Source organism: Pelobates fuscus, chromosome 8 (assembly GCF_036172605.1).
Source record: "Pelobates fuscus isolate aPelFus1 chromosome 8, aPelFus1.pri, whole genome shotgun sequence".
In the NCBI taxonomy this organism is placed as follows: domain Eukaryota; kingdom Metazoa; phylum Chordata; class Amphibia; order Anura; family Pelobatidae; genus Pelobates; species Pelobates fuscus.
Window position 1 is genome coordinate 99,631,528 of NC_086324.1, and position 7,531 is coordinate 99,639,058.

At 38.5% G+C, this 7,531-nt stretch overlaps 1 protein-coding gene across 3 annotated transcripts in view; it reads right to left on the reverse strand.

Annotated features, from left to right (window-relative positions):
* Positions 1–6,260, reverse strand: part of RNF216 (ring finger protein 216) — a 288,938-nt gene extending 282,678 nt beyond the window's left edge. For 2 of the 3 annotated variants that reach the window (XM_063430189.1, XM_063430187.1), the window contains exon 1: positions 6,198–6,260. The gene's annotated coding sequence lies outside the window, so the exon portion shown is untranslated. Of the gene's footprint in view, positions 1–6,055; positions 6,119–6,197 lie in introns of those variants that run through there. The other variant, XM_063430188.1, reaches the window with a different exon arrangement.
* Between the last annotated feature and the right edge of the window lie 1,271 nt (positions 6,261–7,531).

Genomic DNA, 7,531 nt, shown 5'->3' on the forward strand with positions numbered 1-7,531 from the left:
AACCATCTAAACTACTCCAATTAGAACATGGACACAGCGTAAAACTTCAAAGTTAGAAAAAAAAAACGAATGGCTGCGTCTCAAATGTGAACCTTCAACATCCACATATACCTGGCAAAAGGTACATTCGGGGGTATTGCTGTACTCAGACCACATAGCTGAGCAACATATGAAGTATTATACAGTGGTAGTACACAAGGTTTGCAAAATATACTGTGCAAACTCACTGTGTCAAAAAGGCAGAAAAAACACTTATTACCACTACACTTGGTACAAGCTAGCGGAAAAATGATCCCACGCTAAGGTTCAAAATATGCCTTTTGAAATACCCTGGGATGTCTTCTTTAAGAAATGGTATGGCTTTATGGGGTATTTGGATTATATAGCCTGGTAAAATACTGTAAAATGGGACATGGGCACAGCGTAAAAATTCAAAATTTGAAAAAAAAAATTGAATGGCTGTGTCCCAAATGTGCCCCTCCGATGTCCACATATACCTGGCAAAGGTACATACGGGGGTATTTTTGTACTCAGCAGACATAGCTGAGCAAAATATGAAATATTATACAGTGGTAGTACACATAAGGTTTGCAAAATATACTGTGCAAACTCACTGTGTGTCAAAGAGGCAGAAAAAACACTTATTACCACTACACTTGGTACAAGCTAGCGGAAAAATGATCCCACGCTAATGTTATGGGCAAATGCAAATATTACAAGTTTTAGAATGAAATGTTGTATTTCTTAAACTGTGTACTTTGTCTTTAAGAGATATTGCAAATTGACAAGGTGTTAGAAATGGAACATATTGTTTTTCATAACTGTTTCTTTAAGCAATAACCTCAGTGCATATTATGTTTGCGCCATTTTGTCCCAGACGAATTACAATAACAATAATGCATAAACAAGCTTCAAGGCTATTCTACGACTCTTTCAGTACACAATATACTGTGGTAACCCCAAGTTAATGGAACTTCCCCAAATCCAGGAATCTCCCACGACTGTGCACTTACGTCTTAGTATAAACAACAGATAAGCTATTCAGACTTTAAGATGCCATCTTGAACTAAGTCAGGAAAATTTCCATGACGTATACACCCTTTAGTTATGGCATTGTATCTTTGCCAAATTAAGGGAGGTCCTAAATTGATTTAAAGTAGACAAGTTACTTTTTCATATATGAACTATGGTGACTCTAAAATGACGACACTTAAGGTATAAATAGGTGTACTTTTAAATGTTAACAAACAGAGGAGAGACTTGGAGACAGACGCTGCTCCATCTTAAAATGACTGAGAGGCTGACATGATGACATGTTCAGAAGGGTATGTTAACCTACTAATGATATTTGCAAGCATTTAATTTCATCTTATAAACTCTGCTATAATGGATTTTATATGTCTATATTTATATTTTTATATAATAAATATCTAAAAGACAAAACTATTGCTTCCAAGACAATCCTTATTTTATATTGTATTCTCAATTATTTGCATATGTTAAATAGAGGATATCTTACTAACTATATAACATTATGGCTAAGATATCTGTATGGTTAGCCCTGCTAAGTTCTATGCTTTAAGACATTATAGAGGTAAATAAGGGAACCGCCAGCGGTTACACTAAGGTTCAAAATATGCCTTTTGAAATACCCTGGGGTGTCTACTTTAAGAAATGGTAGGCCTTTGTGGGGTAGTTTGAATTTAAAACCTGCGAAGATGCTTGGAAATTGCACATAGGCCCAGCGTCAAAATTCAAAGTTTGGTAAAAACTGATATGGCTTGGTCTCCTATATGGCACTGTAGCTTCACGAAATAGAGCCATAGACATACAATGGGGTGTCCTTTTACTCAGAAGACTTAGCTGAGCATAATTTGGGGGGTTTGAACTTAGTGGCACATAGGAAATATACAAAATGCAATCAGTATGTAAAAGAAAATGCCCAAAATATTTTTTTACCACATACTTTGGCATATATTGGTGGAAAAATGGGGGCATGCTAAGGCACAATAAGCACCTTATGATATACCCTGGAGTGTCTACTTTTACAAATTGTATGCCTTTGACGGGGGTTTTTTTTTTGAACAGTCAAACTGTTATAATACCCCAAATGGAAGCAAAGGCTCATTAAATCCGTCTCTCAAAATTCGACTGTGAATACTGAAAAAGACAGGTCTCCTATATGGCACTGTAGCTTCACAAAATAGTGCCAAAGACATACAATGGGGGTACAGTTGTACTCAGCAGAAGTAACTGAACACATAATAAAACTTTGTACAGGAATAGCACACACCAACTTTACAAAATACACATGAGAAGTTCTTTGTTATAAGTTTGTGTGCGAAAACCCCCCCAAAAAACACAATTTTACTCCAATATTTAACAGAGGTTGGCGGTAAAATGGCTACGTAGAAAGTGTCAAAACAACCTTAGGTAAATAGCCTGTGGTGTCTACTTTATATAAATATAGACTTTTGTGTGGCAATTTTGTTTTCTTTTATGGCTATTAAGCTTACAAGACAAACATACCAAATTCTAAAATCGCTCCACATTAAAAGTTTATTTTACCCCTTGTGCTTTGTGACCTGTAACTACCAAAAAAACGTAAAATCCCAGACACATTATATATTCTGTAAATCAGAACAACAAAATGAATTTATTTTTAATTACTTTCCTTAACCTGCACTAATTGTTCACACATTATTGCAAAAACTGTAAAAAAAAAAAAAACTCAAAATCTAATTTTTTTTGCATTTTTCTGTATTTTTTTATAATAAATAAGCATTTATGCATATATATATTACATCAAATTAAAACCCTTTCTGTCCTTTAAAAAAAAACAGTATATAATATGCATTGGTGCAATAAATTAGTAAAATGCAAATTAAAGTTGAACGCAAACAGCAAAAAATGCTGTTGTCATTAACCCCTTAAATCCGGAGGACGTACTATTACGCCCTGCAGGAACCGGCTCTAAACGCCGGCGGGCGTAATATTACGTCCTCGCCATAATGGCCGCCCATGTGGCCGGCGCTAATCGCCCGCTACAGATCGCGGTCGGGGGGGATGCCTGGCCCCCCAGGCAACCCCCCCCTGTGGCCGGTGACCGCGATCTGCAGTCTCTGATCGCAGTGACAGGCTGTCACTGCGACCAGTATTCAGCATGTGCCAGCCGATTTCAAATCGGCTGACACATGCGGCCGGCGGCTTTCCCCTTCTGCAGATCGCGGTCGGGGGACTTACCTGGCCCCCCAGGCAGTCCCCCTGGGGTCAGTGACCGCGATCTGCTAAGTCTGAGATCGCAGTGACAGGCTGCCACTGCAATCTCAGAGCTCTCTGATCGCAGTGACAGGCTGTCACTGCGATCTCAGAGCTCTCTGATCGCAGTGACAGGCTGTCACTGCGATCAGTGTTACATGTGTCAGCCTATTGGCTGACACATGTAACTGGCACAGTGATCCCCCTGCAGATTGGAAGGGGGGAGTGCTTGTACCACCCAGGCACTCCCCCCTGTGGTCAATTACCCAATATGCAGGAGGTGATCACAGTGACAGGCAGTCACTGTGATCACTGATCCTGTGTGTCAGCCAGTGATGTGAAATCACTGTCTGACACTGTCATTGCCCCCTGTCCTGTAATAAAAATAAAATATTAGTTAAAAAAAAAAAATTACAGTTACAAATAAAATATGCTTAGATCATATATATATATATATATATAATAAAAAAATATATATGTAAATACGTAAAAAATTAAAATTAAAAAAATATTTAAAAATAAATAATTAAAAAATATATAGATGTGTTATTTCGTTCTAACTGTATTGTGATATTAATATATATTTATATCAAAATACACTTAGAACAAAATAATATATATATATACACAGAAATATATACATACATACATACATATATACATATACATACATACATACATATATACATATACATACATACATATACATATACATATACATACATATACATATACATATACACATACATATACATATACATATATACATATACATATACATATACACATACACATACACATACACATACACATACACATACACATACACATACACATACACATACACATACACATACACATACACATACACATACACATACACATACACATACACATACACATACACATACACATACACATACACATACACATACACATACACATACACATACACATACACATACACATACACATACACATATACATATATACATATATACATATATACATATATACATATATACATATATACATATATACATATATACATACATATATATATATATATAAATATACACACATATTAATTCTACACATATATTTATGCAATAATTTTACATAATTAGGTATCCTAATTAATTACAATTAGTGGGACCTGCCTGACAACCCATGCCGAAAGTATAGGGAATTTAATTTGCTAGCACTATATTTAACCCTATAACTTTCCAAGACACCATAAAACCTGTACATGGGGGGTACTGTTTTACTCGGGAGACTTTGCTGAACACAAATATTAGTGTTTCAAAACAGTAAAATGTATTACAACGATGATATCGCCAGTAAAAGTGACGTTTTCTGCATTTTTCACGCACAAACAGCACTTACACGGACAATATTATTGCTGCAATACTTTTTACTGTTTTGAAATACAAATATTTGTGTTGAGCGAAGTCTCCCGAGTACAACAGTACCCCACATGTACAGGTTTTATGGTGTTTTCAAAAGTTACAGCATCAAATATAAGGCTTGTGTTTCATTTTTTTCACATTAAAATTCGCCAGATTGCTTACGTTGCGTTTGTGACCCTATGGTAGCCCAAGAATGAAAATTACCCCTATGATGGCATACCATTTGCAATAGTAGACAACCCAAGGTATTGCAAATGGGGTTTGTCCAGACTATTTTAGTAGCCACTTAGTCACAAACACTGGCCAAAATTGGCGTTTTTTGCATTTTTCACACACAAACAAATACTAACGCTAACTTTGGCCAGTGTTTGTGACCAAATGGCTACTAAAAAAGACTGGACATACCCCATTTGCAATACCTTGGGTTGTCTACTATTGCAAATGGTATGCCATTATGGGTGTAAATTTAATTCCTGGGCTACTATACAGTCTCAAAGGCAACGTAACCAATCTGGCGAATTTCAATTTCAAATGTAACACGCTATATTTGACCCTGTAACTTCCCAAAACACCATAAAACCTGTACATAGGGGGTACTGTTTTACACGTGAGACATCGCTGAATACAAATATTTAAACAGTATTTTGACATCCACAGTTGAAATGTCACATAGAACTAAAAAAATTAAATTATTTTTTTCTCCCTTTTATATAAAATTATGTTCCATACCTAAATATTTGATATTAAATGAAAGCCCTGTTTCCCCTGAATAAAATGATATATAATAAGGGGGGGTGCATTTAATATGAAAGAGGTGAATTACGGTTGGACAGACATATAGCGTAAATGCCAGGTTTTGTTTACATTTTGTTTCGTTCACAACTTGTACATTTGGCTGCGGTGTTAAGGGGTTAAGTGAAAGACAAGCTTCTGAAGCTCTGTCCTTAAATAACTAAGCAATTTTGTAAACAAACTTAATTTCAGCAATATACAGGGTAATTGCATTTCAATGAACACTGCACAAAACACCACAAGAGACAATTATTAAATATACAGATGCAGAGCACATGACAACTGCCCTAAAACAACGGTTTTTCTGCCCCACGATTAATAATTATCTAAGAAGTTGTTCTGGTAAATTTATCTGCAACACAACTTCTTCCCCTTCTGAAAACCTTCCTTACCTCTTAGGCAAACACTCTGCACTCCCTGTCTCTCTGTAAACAACCTACAATTGTAGCCTGGAGGTGGGGGGGGGGGGGATACCAGCAGAGTCAAGCAGACCAAGCAATTAAGGGCAGCCCTGCCAAGACTCCTCACCGCCGGGCACCCCTGCCAGGGGCCCTCACTGTAGAGCTAAATCATATTAACCGCCCTCCTATATAAACTGCGCCTCTCGGTGCACCAGGACTGTTCCCTACTGCATGTGATTATGGGTGCAATGCTCACAGATACAGAACTCCGAGCTATACTTCTCCCTGCGGTGCCCATTATACCAGCCAGCAATGCCCATCCAAACCCAGTACTGACCTGAACATTAACAGTGCCTTCCTTATTAGCCAGCTACCGCAACACACTTCCGCTCTCCGTCTGTCACGTGTCTTTTATACGTCGTGACGCCGACATCTTGCGTAACGACGCCGCCTAGCAACGGACAGCGGAGTGTACAGGCTGTGCTTGTGCCTGCAGCTTCTGTATGGTGAGTCCCCAGCTCCCAAAATACAGAGGTTTTGTGATAAACCCGCCAACACTGCCAACAGAATTATTCACTAAAATTAGATTTATCAAGGATTCAAAGGGTTACTTCACTAAATTTCAATTTTTTTTTTTTTTAATTCTTTATTTTTTATGTGCTCAAAAGTAACAATACGCCTTGGTGCGCCACAACAGCGACATCAAGTACATTAGTGAGCAGTTGCATTACAGGTTGTGGTAATTGATTGTCAGGCACATTTTTGTTAGAAATAACAGAATTGCAATAGTTTAGGTGCTCGAGTAGCGTATACATTTGAGTGTTCAATGCAATTGTAAATTATAAATCCGTTTAGTTCAGTTGCTTAAGATTAGTGTTCATGTTGAGTGTCATCGTTTCAGTTTCTCGCTATTGGTTTGGTTACGCTTATCTGCTTTAGAGAGGGTCACGCATGTTGTATAATGACGTCTGGTCTAAATCATCATACTTAGAATCTGTAGTGTATATATTATTTATAGGCCTAAACTCCAATATCGCATGCTAAACTTCATTGGCTAGAGCATGGTTCGTCAACCTGGTCCCTACCGCCCACTAGTGGGCGTTTCAGGATTCCAGGTGGGCGGTAGGGATTTCCAGGTTGATAGTGCGGGCGGGTGCGAGCCGGCGGTACCCGTGCGACTGGGTACCGCTGTGACCATTTGCGGCTCCGGCCCGCGCGGTAAACAGCCGGGGCCGCCTTCCAAAGTGTCCATCGGGTGGCCCATGCTGTCAGGGCCACCCGATGGATGCGGATTGTAAGGGGGCCCGGTCAGCGCTGGGCGCTTTAACAGCGTGACCGGGGGAACTCTGACTCCCATCCACCTGAGCCACCACTGGACCCCAGGGAAAGTCACCCTCCTGCACCTTAAAGGTAGGAAACAGGACGGTGACTTAACCCCTTAAGGACCAAACTTCTGGAATAAAAGGGAATCATGACATGTCACACATGTTGTGTGTCCTTAAGGGGTTAAATATAATGTGTGTGTTTGTTTGTGTATGTGTGTGTCTTTGTATGTATGTCTTGTGTGTGTATGTGTCTGTCTGTATATATGTGTTTCTTGTCTTTGTATGTATGTGTCATTGTATGTGTGTCTGCATGTGTGTGTGTCTATGTATGTCTTATATGTGTGTC